Below are 15,458 nucleotides of genomic sequence, written 5' to 3' on the forward strand. Positions count from 1 at the left end.
TTCGCTCGAATTATCCAGAATGTTCTTCAAACCAATCGCGAACAACTGTGGGCCGGTGACATGGCGCATTGTCATAAAAAAAAATCCATCGTTCTTTGGGAACATGAAGTCTACGAATAGCTGGAAATGGTCTCCAAGTAGCCGAAAAGCGGTTCAGTCGGACTAGAACCCAGCCCATTCCATATGAACACAGCCCACACCATTATGGGGAAACGGCCTTGCCGCAGTGGATACACCGGTTCCCGTCAGATCACGGAAGTTAAGCGCTGTTGGGTGTGGCCGGCACTTGGATGGGTGACCATCCGGGGCGCCATGCGCTGTTGCTATTTTCGGGGTGCACTCAGGCTCGTGATGCCAATTGAGGAGCTACTCGACCGAATAGTAGCGGCTCCGGTCACAGAAAACCAACGTAACGACCCGGAGAGCGATGTGCTGACCACACGCCCCTCCTATCCGCATCCTCATCTGAGGATGACACGGCGGTCGGATGGTCCCGATGGTCGACTTGTGGTCTGAAGACGGAGAGCTAAACACCATTATGGAGCCGCCACCAAGTTGCACACTGCCTTGACCCTATGGCTTCGTGTAGTCTGCGCCACATTCGAATCCTACCATCAGCTCTCATTAAGTGAAATCGGGACTCCTCTGACCATGCCAGGTTTTTCCAGTCGTCTAGGGTCCAATCGAAATGTTCACGAGCTCAGAAGAGGCGCCGCACGGGATGTTATACTGTTAGCAAAGGCACTTACGACGGTTGTCTGCTCCGTAGCCCATTAACGCCACTATCCTAACGGATACGTTCGTCGTACGTCACACACTGATTTCTGCAGCTATTTCACGCAATGTTGTTTGTCTGTTAGCACTGACAACTGTACGACTCGACGCAAACGCCGCTGCTCACGGTCGTTAAGTGAAGGCCGTCTGCGACAGCGTTGCCCATGCTGAGAGGTGAGGCCTGAACTGTGGTATTCTGGGTGCACTCTCGACACTGTGAATGTCAGAATATTGAAGTCACGCACGATTTCCGAAATGAAATGTCCCATGCGTCTAGCTCCAACCACCATTCCGCGTTCAAAGTCTGTTAATGCCGGTCGTGCGTCCACAGTCACATCGAAATCCTTTTCACACGAATCACCTGTGTACAAAAGACAGTTCTGGCTGTGCACTGCCCTTTTACATCTCGTGTACATGGTACTACCGCCATCTGTGTACGTGCATATCGCTATCCGATGACTTCTGGTCACCTCAGCGTAGGCTGTTGCAACTGAGCTACAGCCGTTGAAACGGAAAACGCCTTTTGTTGCTGTGGTATCGCCATCTTGAATCGATGCGCACTGGATACTGAAAGAGGGTACGAGCTTGGGGCACCAGGGAAAATCCTGACGGCTACTAAGTCAACTGGCAACTTACGACTGTCGCCAAGGTAAACTTACAAGATGTAGTTTAATGAAATCGGATGAATTGCTCTTAAATGTGCTGTCTACCAGAGTAAGCTTCTTACAACACTTTTGGAAAACTCCATGTAAATGCATGGAAACTTTGTATGGATTTGAGCATCCATGACCGCTCTTTCTCAGCTGTATCTTCGCGTTCCAGGCGCAATACATTCGTCTCGTAAACATGTGGGCAATAGAAAAAAAAAAAAACAACATTGTATTGGAAGCAGAATATGAAATACTAATTCTACCAATCTGAATATCAAATGTGCCTGTTCGTCAGTTCCGTTCACTGGTTTCATGCAGAGAAAACGTACGTCATTTGTTTACAGCGATCTATACCTCAGCTGTCGCTGTTATCTGTCTCGTCACGGTCTTGCGCTCTTTGCCCGAAAGACATAAGCAACAGCTCATTCATATTGCATTCCTTAAATTGTTCCTCCAGCCATCTCCACTAAACTCCTGCGTAACGGTAAATGGGCTCTACAGAAACGGGATACGGGGCTTTTTATAGTTACTGGACTGCCGAATGCCAATGCAAATAAGCACTCTAATATTTTCTTTTATAGTAATAAATTATTTAGGGTCGCCACCCAACGAAGTTGGGAATAAATTCATTACAATTAATTAAAGAAATTATTAACTTGTTGCACAGTAATCATTAAGATGTCAGTACTCACCAAATGAACACTGATATTACTTTACTCAAAAGCGTAATCACACTGAATCAAAGCAGTTAGTTAAATTAAAACATAATTCCTTAGAATATAATTAAAATTCAGAATTTGGGCCTGCAAGAATACTGTGCTTTGGTAATGACTGGCTGGATGTACTAAGATCGGTTTCGGAAGGGGTGGCTGCGTTGATGGATACTATCTAAGTATAAACACAATTTATTTAAGCAAAAAACACAAGTAAAACACTATAAAATAAACAGATTGTAATAACGGTTGCCGTTGCCTTAGTTAACTTTAACACTGTTCCAAATGGTTGAATGGTGACGGACCACATAAAGGGGAAGGTATGAGAAAACACAAACATCAAAGTGGCAACACATGCTTTAGTTTGCAGAATGAATGCCACACTTCACCCACGCCTCTTATCAAGTCAGTGTAGGGCGTTACAAAAAATGGTTCAAATGGCTCTCAGCGCCGGCCGCGGTGGTCTAGCGGTTCTAGGCGCGCAGTCCGGAACCGCGCGACTGCTACGGTCGCAGGTTCGAATCCCGCCTCGGGCATGGATGTGTGTGATGTCCTTAGGTTAGTTAGGTTTAAGTAGTTCTAAGTTCTAGGGGACTGATGACCACAGATGTTAAGTCCCATAGTGCTCAGAACCAACCAAATGGCTCTCAGCACTATGGGACTTAACATCTGTGGTCATCAGTCCCCTAGAACTTAGAACTACTTAAACCTAACTAACCTAAGGACATCACACACATCCATGCCCGAGGCAGGATTCGAACCTGCGACCGTAGCGGTCGCGTGGTTCCAGACTGAAGCGCCTAGAACCGCTCGGCCACACTGGCCGGCCAGAGCGTTACACACACTGATCTTAACCATGCGTATATTCTATTGACCTTGTCCGCCTTAGCCGGCCGGAGTGGCCGAGCGGTTCTAGACGCTACAGTCTGTAACCGCGCGATCGCTACGGTCGCAGGTTCAAATCCTGCCTCGGGCTTGGATGTGTGTGATGTCGTTAGGTTAGTTATGTTTAAGTAGTTCTAAGTTCTAGGGGACTGATGACCACAGCAGTTAAGTCCCATAGTGCTCAGAGCCATTTGAACCATCTTTTTCCCGCCTTATGTGATTAAGGAAATCATTTTGAATTGTCATTTATTTGAGCTTATAAACATTACAGTCATGCTTTCCTGAAGAAATATGAGTTCGAATTTTAAAAGAGATCCTTTTCTGCATGTTTGTTTCTTACCCGAGAACGACGATAATATTGTGAATAGATAAATTTATTGTTTCAAGTATTGGCAGGGAAGTCTCCAGGGACAATGGGAAGAAATTAAAGGCAATGGAAATGGAATTTTGGAGACTAAGTTGGGTAATGACAAAGGGACACAAAATAAGAAATGAAGAGCTACGAGAACAGATGGGAGACACAAAAGATATTGTAGACACAACTAAAAATAAACGGTTAACATGATATGGACATCTTAGAAGAATGCCGGAAGAACGATGGCGCTCTAAAATATGGCACTAGAGACATCCATCAGACAGAAAAAGAGGACCTCGATTACACTGGAACGATGGAGGAAGGCATGCGATGCAGGACGGGGCCATGCAAGAAGAGGACTGGCACAGTGGAAGGAGATGGAAACTTGGGTGCGGGAGACGCTGCATATCGTAGAAAACTTGCAGGAAGAAGACGAAGCAGTAGTGTTGTTTCAACATGTTTCCTAAGGTTGTATGTATATATTAAACCAGACACCTAGAAACGACGGAGAGGCTGCGTCCCGCCGTAGCCCTCAGTGGTTCACAACCCCACAACAGGTCACAGCAGTCCACCCACTACACCGCAGCCCCACGCCGAACCTAGGGTTATTGTACTGTTCGGCCCGCAGTGCCCCCCTCCCCCCCCCCCCCCCCCTGGAACGTCTCATACCAGATGAGTGTAACCCAAAATGTTTGCGTGGTAGAATAATTATGGTGTAAGCGTACGTCGAAACGGTGTCCGCGCTGCAATCGGTGACACAGCGTAACTGAGGCAGAATAAGGGGAACCAGCCCGCATTCGCCGAGGTAGACGGAAGACCGCATTAAAAACCATCCACAGGCTGGCCGGCACACCGGACCTCGACACAAATCCGCCGGGCGGATTGGTACCGGGGACCGGCACGCCTTCCCGCTCGGGAAGCAGCGCGTTAGATCGGGCGGCTAGCCGGGCGGGATTCCTGAGGTTACTCGTAGTCTTTTCGAACACAGTGCTGAACCAGAAATATCATTCTCTGTAGTTTTATTACATCCGTCTCTTAGAGAAAAATATCGTCAGAAATTGCTAGATTTCTGTCTTTTATTCACTGTTCCCAACCACATGAAACTACGCGCACTTCTGAATGTAAAACATGCGTCCTTCACTTTCCTGTAGTTTACCACACATGCATAGCGCGCCGGCACAGGACTGCAGACAAGAACGCACCCCACCTCTTGGAGATGCAAACGTGGCACGACCTCTGCGCTGGAAAAATTACATGAAGCGAAAAAAAAATCAATCAGTCACTTATTCTCCAAGACAATGTCTTTTTCGCCCGTTTTGATGCGTCACAGCAACACTGTGGAATGGTTACCATGCAACGATAAGAAGGAACGAATACGTTGTAGAGACGCATAATTACACAGTAACCTCACGGAGATACCTGAAGGTATTATGTTCCGAGACAGACCTCTGAGATTGCGTGTTACAATGACAAGGCACACATCGTACCGACTTGTTACAATTATTGGTATTTTAATAACAAGAAAATTAGCAGCGTGATAAAAACTTCTGCCTATTATTTAAAAAGCGATAACTGACGAAATTTTCTTTTTTTGTTGGTGAAACTTACGTTATTACAAATTTAACACTCGGTAACAGTGTCGTTTTAATAGCTGCGTTGAATCGGTATGGTAACAGTCAAACAGTGCACTGTTGTAGGGCGCAGAGCGGCTGGCAGCGCGTGCGGAGACCGGAGCAGCGCGCATGCGCCACCCCCGCCCCCCCCTCTCCCCTCATGGTACTGACTGGGCTGCTTCCGGCAGCGGTACCGGCACGCGGTTCAGCCGAGCAGCAGAGATGCTGGCGCGACTCGCGACGGTCGATAGCGGAGCCGCGGCTGCACCGCCGCCCAGCCGTGTGGGCGTCCTGCTGCCCCGCCACACACTGAGCACTAGGCGGAGCGGACAGGGGGCAATACAGGAAAACGCTCAACCAGCTGCGTCTATACTCCGCAAGCAACCTCGTGTTGTGTGGCGGGAACTGCTTTGTGCAAACGGCTCGAAGCACTATGAGACTCAACATCTGAGGTCATCAGTTCCCTAGAACTTAGAACTACTTAAACATAACTAACCTAAGGACATCACACACATCCATGCCGGAGGCAGGAGTCGAACCTGCGACCGGAGCAGTGTGGTTCCGAACTGAGGCGCCTAGAACCGCTCGACCACAGTGGCCGGCTGCTTTGTGCAGCAATGGCAATTGCCCCTTTGCTGTCCCAGTCGCGACTGGTCTGCGGGAAGAACCATTGTTCGTAAGCCTCCACGTGAGCTCTAATCTCTGTTAATGCCGGTCGTGCGTATTTTCACGACATTCACAGAGAGGTGATAAAAGTCAAGATTTTCAAATGTGTGTGAATTCCTAAGGGACCAAACTGCTGAGGTTATAGGTCCTTCTAGGCGCTCAGTCCGGAACCGCGGGACTGCTACGATCGCAGGTTCGAATCCTGCGTCGGGCATGGATGTGTGTGATGTCCTTAGGTTAGTTAGGTTTAAGTAGTTCTAAGTCTAGCGGACTGATGAGCACAGATGTTAAGTCCCATAGTGCTCAGAGCCATTTGAACCATTATAGGTCCCTAGACTTACACACTACTTAAACTAACTCAACCCTAAGGACAACATTCACACTTATGCCCGAGTGAGGACTCCAACCTCCGGCAGGAGGGGCCGCACGATTAGTGACATGGCACCTCTAACCGCGCGGCCACTCCGCGCGGCTGACAAAAGTCATGACATAGCGATATAGACATATACATATGGCAGTAGTATCAGCGCACGAGATAGACGAGGGTTGAAACTTTAATAGTTCCAGCTATCTCTTTTCAGCTCGTACACAATAGATAAGTGTTTCAAAGTTTTACTAACCTTCAAACAAGTCACCAGCATTGTGAATAACCCGTTGCCAGCGATGTGGAAGTCGTAGGACACTCTTATCAGTGCCGGTTGTGTTGACAGTTAGAGCAGCGCGGCCTATTGCCTGATGAATTTTTAGCAATTCTGAAGCGAATGCCGTGAAGTGTTTTCTTCAGTTTAGAAATCGAGTTGAACTCACGAGGTGAGTGCAAGTAGGTGGTGTAGCTCTTAGCAGCCCCATCAGTCAAACAAATCAGTAACAGCTTGCACTGTACGTGCTTGAGCAATGTCCTGCAAAATGATGGTCAGGTGCTGCAGAAAGTATCATCACTTCTGTCTACGCTGGCCGTAGGTTGTGTTACAAAAATGAATAGCGCAGACACAGAAGTGCTGGTGGCAAAGGGATTCGTGTCTGGGATGTTCTCTGCAACTAGTCAGTCCGCAAACAAATCCACTTGGGCTAAGCCTGAGGCAAGCAAATTGAATGTATCCTGTGTTTAACGGAGACTGTATTTTTTATTTTTGAATTTTTTCAGCTTTCGACATCCTAGTTTTTACTACACTATGCTCTTAGCGAAGTCGGCTGAGAAATTTGTAAATTACTGTATTTAGATACCTAAATTACAGTATGTAGAAATCTAAATCCATTTAATATAATGACTCTCCCCACCACCACCCCCATCCCCAGGCATCGCTGATGCTCCGTCACAGCTTCCAGCAGGGCTGAGCGTGTTCTACACACGGAGCTGGTGTGTCGCCCTCAGCTGCGGCGGTGACGCGCCCGCTGCCGCTGAGCCCAAGGTCGGCTGTCGGCCGCCGGCCGGCGGGGCGCCCTTGGCATTTCCGAGGCTCTCATTCACGTCGGCGTCGACGCGGACGCTCCCAGCCCGGGGCCTTCCCCACACTCCGTCTCTGCCGCGCCGACAACAAAGCACGACCACGGCCTCAACTGGATGGCTACTCGCCGTGACCCTACTCTCTCTTCTGCAATTTCCCCTCCTTCAGGTGCCGTCACAGCAATCCGTGCAAAGAGTACACATCAGTGTGGGAAATTAATGTTTTACGCCACGCCCCCCGTGAACCATGGACCTTGCCGCTATTGGGGAGGCTTGCGTGCCTCAGCGATACAGATAGCCTTTTCAGTAGCTGCAGGTGCAACAGTCGATTGACTGATCTAGTCTTGTAACATTAACCAAAATGGCCTTGCTGCGCTGGTACTGCGAACGGCTTAAAGCAAGGGGAAACTACAGCCGTACCTTTTCCCGAGGACATGCAGCTTTATTGTATGGTTAAATGATAACGGCGTCCTCTTGGGTAAAATATTCCGGAGGTAAAATAGTCCCCCATTCCGGGCGGGAACTACTCACGAGGATGTCGTCATCGGGAGAAGCAAAATGGCGTTCTACGGACTGGAGCATGGAATGTTGGATCCCTTAATCGGGCAGATAGGTTAGAAAATTTAAAAAGCGAAATGGATAGGTTAAAGTTAGATATAGTGGGAATTAGTGAAGTTCGGTGGCAGGAGGAACAAGACTGTTGGTCAGGTGAATACTGGGTTATAAATACAAAATCAAATAGGGGTAATGCAGGAGTAGGTTTAATAATGAATAAAAAAAATAGGAGTGCGGCTAAGCTACTACAAACAGCATAGTGAACGCATTATTGTGGCCAAGATAGATACGAAGCCCACACCTACCACAGTAGTACAAGTTTATATGCCAACTAGCTCTGCAGATGACGAAGAGGTTGATGAAATGTATGATAAGATAAAAGAAATTATTCAGATAGTGAAGGGAGATGAACATTTAATAGTTATGGGTGACTGGAATTCGATAGTAGGAAAGGGTAGACAAGGAGAAGTAAGAGGTGAATATGGAATGGGGATAAGCAACGGAAGAGGAAGCCGCCTGGTAGAATTTTGCAAGGAGAATACCATAATCATAGCTAACACTTGGTTTAAGAATCATGAAAGAAGGTTGTGTACGTGGAAGAGGCCTGGGGACACTGGAAGCTTTTAGACAGATTATACAATCGTAACACAGAGATTTGGAAACCAGGTTTTAAATTGTAAGACATTTCCAGGGCCAGATATGGACTCTGACCACAATCTATTGGTTATGAACTGTAGATCAAAACTGTAGAAACTGCGAAAAGATCGGAATTTAAGGGCATGGGATCTCGATAAACTGAAAGAACCAGAGGTTTACAGACTTTAAGAGACATCATTATGAAACGATTGACAAGAACGGGGGAAAGAAATAAAGCAGAAGAAGAATGGGTAGTTTTGAAAGATGAAATTGTAAACGCAGTAGAGGATCAAGTAGGTAAAAAGACGAGGGCTAGTAGAAATACTTGGGTAACACAACAGATATTGAACTTAATTGATGAAAGGAAAAAATATAGAAATGCAGTAAATTAAGTAGGCAAAAAGGAATAGAAACGAGCCAAAAATGAGATCGACAGGAAGTGCAAAATAGCTAAGCAGCGATGGCTAGAGGACAAGTGTAAGGATGTAGAAGCACATATCACTAGGGGTAAGATAGATAGTGCCTACAGGAAAATCAAACAGGACTGTGGAGCAAAGATAACCACTTGCATGAATATCAAGAGCTCAGATGGAGAACCCGTTGTAAGCAAAGAAGGGAAAGCAGAAAGATGGAAGGAGTATATACAGAGCCTCTACAAGGGCGATGAAGTTGAGGGCGATATTATGGAACTGGAAGGGGGCGTAGATGTAGATGAAATGCGAGATATGATACTGCGAGAAGAATCTGACACAGCACTGAAAGATCTAAGTCGAAACAAGGTACCGGAGTAGACAACATTCCATTAGAGCTACTGATAGCCTTGGGAGAGCCAGCCCTGACAAAACTCTACCATCTGGTGAGCAAGATGTATGCGGCAGGCGAAACACCCAAAGAAGCAGGTGTTGATAGGTGTGAAAATTACGGAACTATGAGTTTAATAAGTCACGGCTGTAAAATACTAACACAAATTCTTTACAGACGAATGGAAAAACTGGTAGAAGCCGACCTCGGGGAAGATCAGTTTGGATTCCGTAGAAATTTCGGTACACGTCAGGCAATACTGACCCTACGACTTATCTTAGAAAATAGATTAAGGAAAGGCAAACCTACGTTTCTAGCATTTGTAGACTTAGAGACTGCTTTTGACAATGCTGACTGGGATACTCTCTTTAAAATTCTGAAGGTCGCAGGGATCAGATACCGGGAGCGAAAGGCTGTTTACAGTTTGTACAGAAACCAGACGGCAGTTACAAGAGTTGAGCATGGAAGGGAAGCAGTGGTTGGGAAGGGAGTGAGACATGGTTTTCGCCTATCCCCGATGTTATACAATCTGTATATTGAGCAAGCAGTAAAGCAAACAAAAAAAAATTGGAGTAGGAATTAAAATCAATGGAGAAGAAATAAAGACTTTGAGGCTTGCCGACGACATTGTAATTCTGTCAGCGACAGCAAAGGACCTGGAAAAGCAGTTGAATGGATTGGACAGTGTCTTGAAAGGAGGATATAAGATGAACATCAACAAAAGCAAAACGAGGATAATGGAATGTAGTCGATTTAAGTCGGGTGATGCTGAGAGAATTAGATTAGGAAACGAGACACTTAAAGTAGTAAAGGAGTTTTGCTGTTTGGGGAGGAACATAACTGATGATGGTCGAAGTAGAGAGGATATAAAATGTAGACTGGCAACGGCAAGGAAAGCGTTTTTGAAGAAGAGAAATTTGTTAACACCGAGTATAGATTTAGGTGTAACGAAGTCTCTTCTGAAAGTATTTTTATGGAGCGCAGCCATGTATGGAAGTGAAATGTGATCGATAACTAGTTTAAACAAAAAGAGAATAGAAGCTTTCGAAATGTGGTGCTACAGAAGAATGCTGAAGAATTGATGGGTACATCAAGTAACTAATTAGGAGGTACTGAATAGAATTGGGGAGAAGAGGAATTTGTGGCGTAACTTGACTAGAAGAAGAGATCGGTTGGTAGGATATGTTCTGAAGCATCAAGGGATCACCAACTTAGTATTGGAGGGCAGCGTGGATGGTAAAAATCGTAGAGGGAGACCAAGAGATGAATACACTAAGCAGATTCAGAAGGATGTAGGTTGCAGTAGTTGTTGGGATATGATGAAGCTTGCGCAGGATAGAGTAGATGTAGGGCTGCATCAAACCAGTCTCTGGACTGAAGAACACAACAACAGCACGCCACGGGTGGAGCAAATCACCGCCTTGGCTTCTTAAGAGACCCAGTGTTCTTTTAGTGTTGTATACACCAAATACATTTTGGCGTGAAATACAAATGTGCCAGAAAGAGAACCCCTTGTAGCTGTTATGAAGCTGGCTTGCTCGAACGCAGCTACTATAAAGCCTCATCGTCACAGGGTCAAATAGAATTAGATGAAATACGGAAGAAATGAAGGCAACAAACAATAGCAACAATTACAACATCTAACAATAATTTCTTAGAAGTAGTGAATGGTGGGTGCCGGCCGAAGTGGCCGTGCGGTTAAAGGCGCTGCAGTCTGGAACCGCAAGACCGCTACGGTCGCAGGTTCGAATCCTGCCTCGGGCATGGATGTTTGTGATGTCATTAGGTTAGTTAGGTTTAACTAGTTCTAAGTTCTAGGGGACTAATGACCTCAGCAGTTGAGTCCCATAGTGCTCAGAGCCATTTGAACCATTTAGTGAATGGTGGCTACACTGAGTCACAGCGCCAGAGATTGCGCCAAAGAGTTTTATTCCGCCGCCTCCACTGGCAGTGCTTGTTCAGAAGTTGCTGTGGGAAGTAGTAGTTCTGAAGTTGCCGTGACTAGTTGTGAGCATGTCGTGTGCAATTGTTCTGATGGGATAGACAGCCGATGCTGTTCGAATGGGGATGTTGTAATGATCAGAGTGTATTTTTCGTCAATATATATGAAGGTAAAGAAATTTTTTTATTTCAAATGTCTTAAATAATAATGCCTCTTGGTCACAGGTTCAGTCAACAAAGGATCTGGCTCCTGTTCTTGTATTAGACTGTAATTCTGGTTTCTATATGCAATTGTAGTATTTCTGTTTTTTTTTAATTACTTCAGTGTAAATGGTGTTTAAAGCATCTTGTCGTATTGAGGAAGAACCGTGCCAGATGTGTACGCTGAATCACACTTCCACACACAGAACAGTTACACTTGTGCTTTGTTGTTTTGTAGCTTCTATAGTTGCTGGGGACTTAATTAATTAATTGTGTTAACGCAAATTTCCTTCCATTCTTTGTTGTTATTCTATGCAGTCAGATTGCGTACTAATACTAGCCAGGGCCAACCGGTTACGAGACTGCGTAACCCGACAAACAGCGACTAAAATTAAAATTATTTGCATTATTTTTAATTAAGCCCCCATGCACGTGGCGACCCTGCTAGGATCGTCCCTTGGAATTCTTTTGATAGTAAAAATAGCAGACAGTAGTATTGTTGTAGTAATTTGTAGTTTAGTAATTGTAGTCTATATTGCATGTGTAGATTTGGTATTTGAACATATGTAGTTGTCTTGTCATTCTGCTAATGGTATTTTTGCAGAAATTAATTTTTGATGTCTTGCATATGGGTTTGACAATTTTGTGCAGTTATGAAGATTTCAATTGTTCGTTAGTCGTGTTTGTGGAAAGCATTTCGTGTGAATGGTATTGTTGGAGATAAAGTGTCATTGTGTGTAATTTTCGTATAGTGTCGAGTTTTGTATGTTTTGTAAATGATTACGCGATCGATGAAAAAGGCAAGAATGATGGAAAGTTAGAATAACGAAATTGTTAACATGGCGAACTCGCAAACACAGGAGAACAGTATGGTGAATAATGAAGTACGAAACAATTTAATAAGCCGGGAAAATAGTCCGAAACCACTTCAAAATTTTTCACAATTGAAAAATTTTCAGAATACGAGATTAACGATAGAAGATTCTGGAATAGTATCGAACACAGATAGCTTTACCGCTGTGACGAAGGAAGTAAGTTTCACGGGAAATATTAGGGGCAAAAAGAATTTCGAACCAGTTAATATGAAGCAGTTGATGAGTGCAATATTAAATTTGGGATCACAAATGGGAACAATGGAAACACGGTTAGACTCACGAATAGGGATATGTTTTGAAAACATTAAAGATTAATTAAGGAAAGAAATTAGAGAAGAAGTACAACCGATTTTGAATGCTCACAATAATAGATTAACTTCAATAGAAAGTAGACACAAGGAACAGGATAGAGAACAGGAAGAAAGAGATCGCGTGATAGTACAAAAATTTTCAGGGTAAATTAAAATGTGCACACGATAAGGAAGAAATATTTAAAAGAATCGAGGAATCCGTATCAAATGACAGAATAAATAACCTAACACAACAATATGAACAGTTAACTACTAAATGTGTCAATACTGAAACCCGAGTCGCGTCATTTACGGAAGACGTAAATAAACAGAAAGAACAAATAGGTGACTTATCGGAAAGAGTTGAGGAGATTTTAAATAAATTGGCAAGTCTTAGTTTAAATGGGGACAGAGATTCAGATGATACAACTTCATTGCCATTTGCAGAAACAGAAGAGTACCAGAATATAAATAAACATGTTGAAAATCACGGAAAATTTAATGAACGCGTTAAAAGGGAATTTGAGGCTTTACGAAAGCAAGTTGAACAAATTGAAAGCGAAATCGTAGGAAAAGACAGTAGAAGAAATTTAGAATCACCGATAGCTGGGGGTTTTGAAGAAACTAATTTATTTCATTTACGAGATGCAACAAGAGAGCGCCAGGCAACCGAACTTGACAATAATCGACATTCGGACTGGGACAGACGCGGTAGGTCTTTGTCGCCACGAGGCGAAAACTTTGACTATAAACACTTTTTAACTGTTTGGAAATTTAAGATCTTTCGCAATTCTAAGAATGACATACATCCATGTTCATGGTTAGATCAATTTATGTACGCACTTCCGCCAAATTGGCCACTAAGTCACAAACTGGAATTTATGTGTGGATATTTAGAAAATGAACCGGCGACGCGGATGCGCGCACTTATTAGAGATTGTAATAATTTAAATGATTTTTATCATGCATTTCTATCGGCATATTGGTCCCAAAACACGCAAGACAGAGTCAAACACAGTCTTATTATGCAGCGTAATTTTAAACAGTCTGAGTTCCGCACGCCAGCAGAATACTTTGAAGACATGATTCGAAAGAATCAGTTCCTTTCCAGCCCTTATAGCCCGACTGAATTAATTGGCTTTTGTTTAACTAAGCTGCCACAATCCATAAGACAAATTGCTTTAGCCGGAAGATGTAAAGACGACATTGAGACTTTTAAGACTTTGCTACAAGAACTTGAGTATGACAACGACGACGGAACTTCTTGTAATTTTTTCAGTAATGGTAACCACAATAGATTTTCAGAGAAAAGGGATAATGATCGGAACGGACGTTATAGCGGTAATTTTGAAAATGACAGACGAAACAGACAGGACAATAGATACCAGCCTTATGACAATAACAGACGTTCTAACAGAAATTACACAGACAATTATAATAACGGAAATTCCTACCGGAATGATCAATCATACGGAAACAGTAATCGGTATCATCAAGACAGAAATTATTCAAACAATAATAGAAATTCTTACTACAGAAATAACCAGGGTAGTAGATATAACAATAATTTCAGAAGTGACAATCGAAATTACACAAGAAGCAGCCATGCAGATAGACAGGAAAATAGAAATTTTAATAACAGACACAACCAAGAATTTACATCTAACAGGCAGGAGGGACCTAATTGGCATCCTCCGCGTGACAGAAATTCCGAGAGACAAGTGCAAATCGTAGAAATTGGTCCGCGAAATGACGCGAATAATCAAAGACGTGACGCAAACAATCGACAATGACTTGTAGCTTCGGCTTCTGGCAGCAATAAAGACGCTTCAGAAAGTAATGACACTACGACTTTACACTACGTACGCCTGGAAGACATGAGAGACATTTTGCTAGACAAAAAGGAAAATAATGTAGACGCATTTTTACATCCAGTTATTGAAGTATGTGTGAGTAAGAATAAGTTCACTGAGGTTTTAGATTCAGGGAGCCCATTGAACGTCATTAGTGAATCAGTTTTTCGTATATGTGTAAGAACGATTGCTTGTCCTGTGTTACCTGTTTCTAAAACTACAATTCGAGGAGCTATTTCTGGAAAAAGTGTGGAAGTCAAACAACAGACCAACTTAAATTTCATTTGTCAAGGATATGAATTTTCTGCTAATTTTATTATTGTTCCATTACTCAGAACACAAATTATATTAGGTATGGAGTTTCTTAACACACATAAGACAATTTTAAACTTTAAGGAAGGGAGTGTGAACTTGACTGTTGCCGAAATGCCGAGATGTTTGAAATTTTTCGAGTGTTTAACGAAATCTGAATCAGGCATAAAATGTTTAAGGTTTCTTACTTCTGATGTTTTCGCTGAGCATTATGACGACAATGTGTTCATTCGTGACAACGACAATAGACACAGAGACGCGATGGGTGATACGATTAATAGCGAAGAATTAATTAACGAAAAGGTTAAGAAAGCTGAAGTGCCAGATGACGTTGCAAGGGAAGAACTGCACCAAATTTTGACTTCACATGCTACAGTATTTATTCATCACACAGGAACTATACAGGGCTTACAATATTTATTTAAAGTAAAAGAACACACACCATTTCGGGGGAAAACGTACGCTATTCCTTTGGCTTACAGAGACAAGGTTAAGAGTGAACTTCAATACATGTTAGATCAAGGCATTATTGAGCCAGCAGTCAGTCCTTATACCAGCCCATTACACGTCGTTCTTAAAAAGGATGGGTGAATTCGTTTGGTTCTGGATTCCAGACAGATAAATAATATCGTTGTTGTTGTTGTTGTGGTCTTCAGTCCTGAGACTGGTTTGATGCAGCTCTCCATGCTACTCTATCCTGTGCAAGCTTCTTCATCTCTCAGTACCTACTGCAACCTACATCCTTCTGAATCTGCTTCGTGTATTGATCTCTTGGTCTCCCTCTACGATTTTTACCCTCCACGCTGCCCTCCCATGCTAAATTTGTGATCCCTTGATGCCTCAAAACATGTCCTATCAACCGATCCCTTCTTCTAGTCAAGTTGTGCCACAAAC

General features: G+C 43.7%; 1 pseudogene; it reads left to right on the forward strand.

Annotated features, from left to right (window-relative positions):
- Positions 1-208: 208 nt before the first annotated feature.
- Positions 209-326, forward strand: LOC126238196 (5S ribosomal RNA; annotated as a pseudogene).
- Positions 327-15,458: the final 15,132 nt, after the last annotated feature.

Source organism: Schistocerca nitens, chromosome 2 (genome assembly GCF_023898315.1).
Source record: "Schistocerca nitens isolate TAMUIC-IGC-003100 chromosome 2, iqSchNite1.1, whole genome shotgun sequence".
Taxonomy (NCBI): domain Eukaryota; kingdom Metazoa; phylum Arthropoda; class Insecta; order Orthoptera; family Acrididae; genus Schistocerca; species Schistocerca nitens.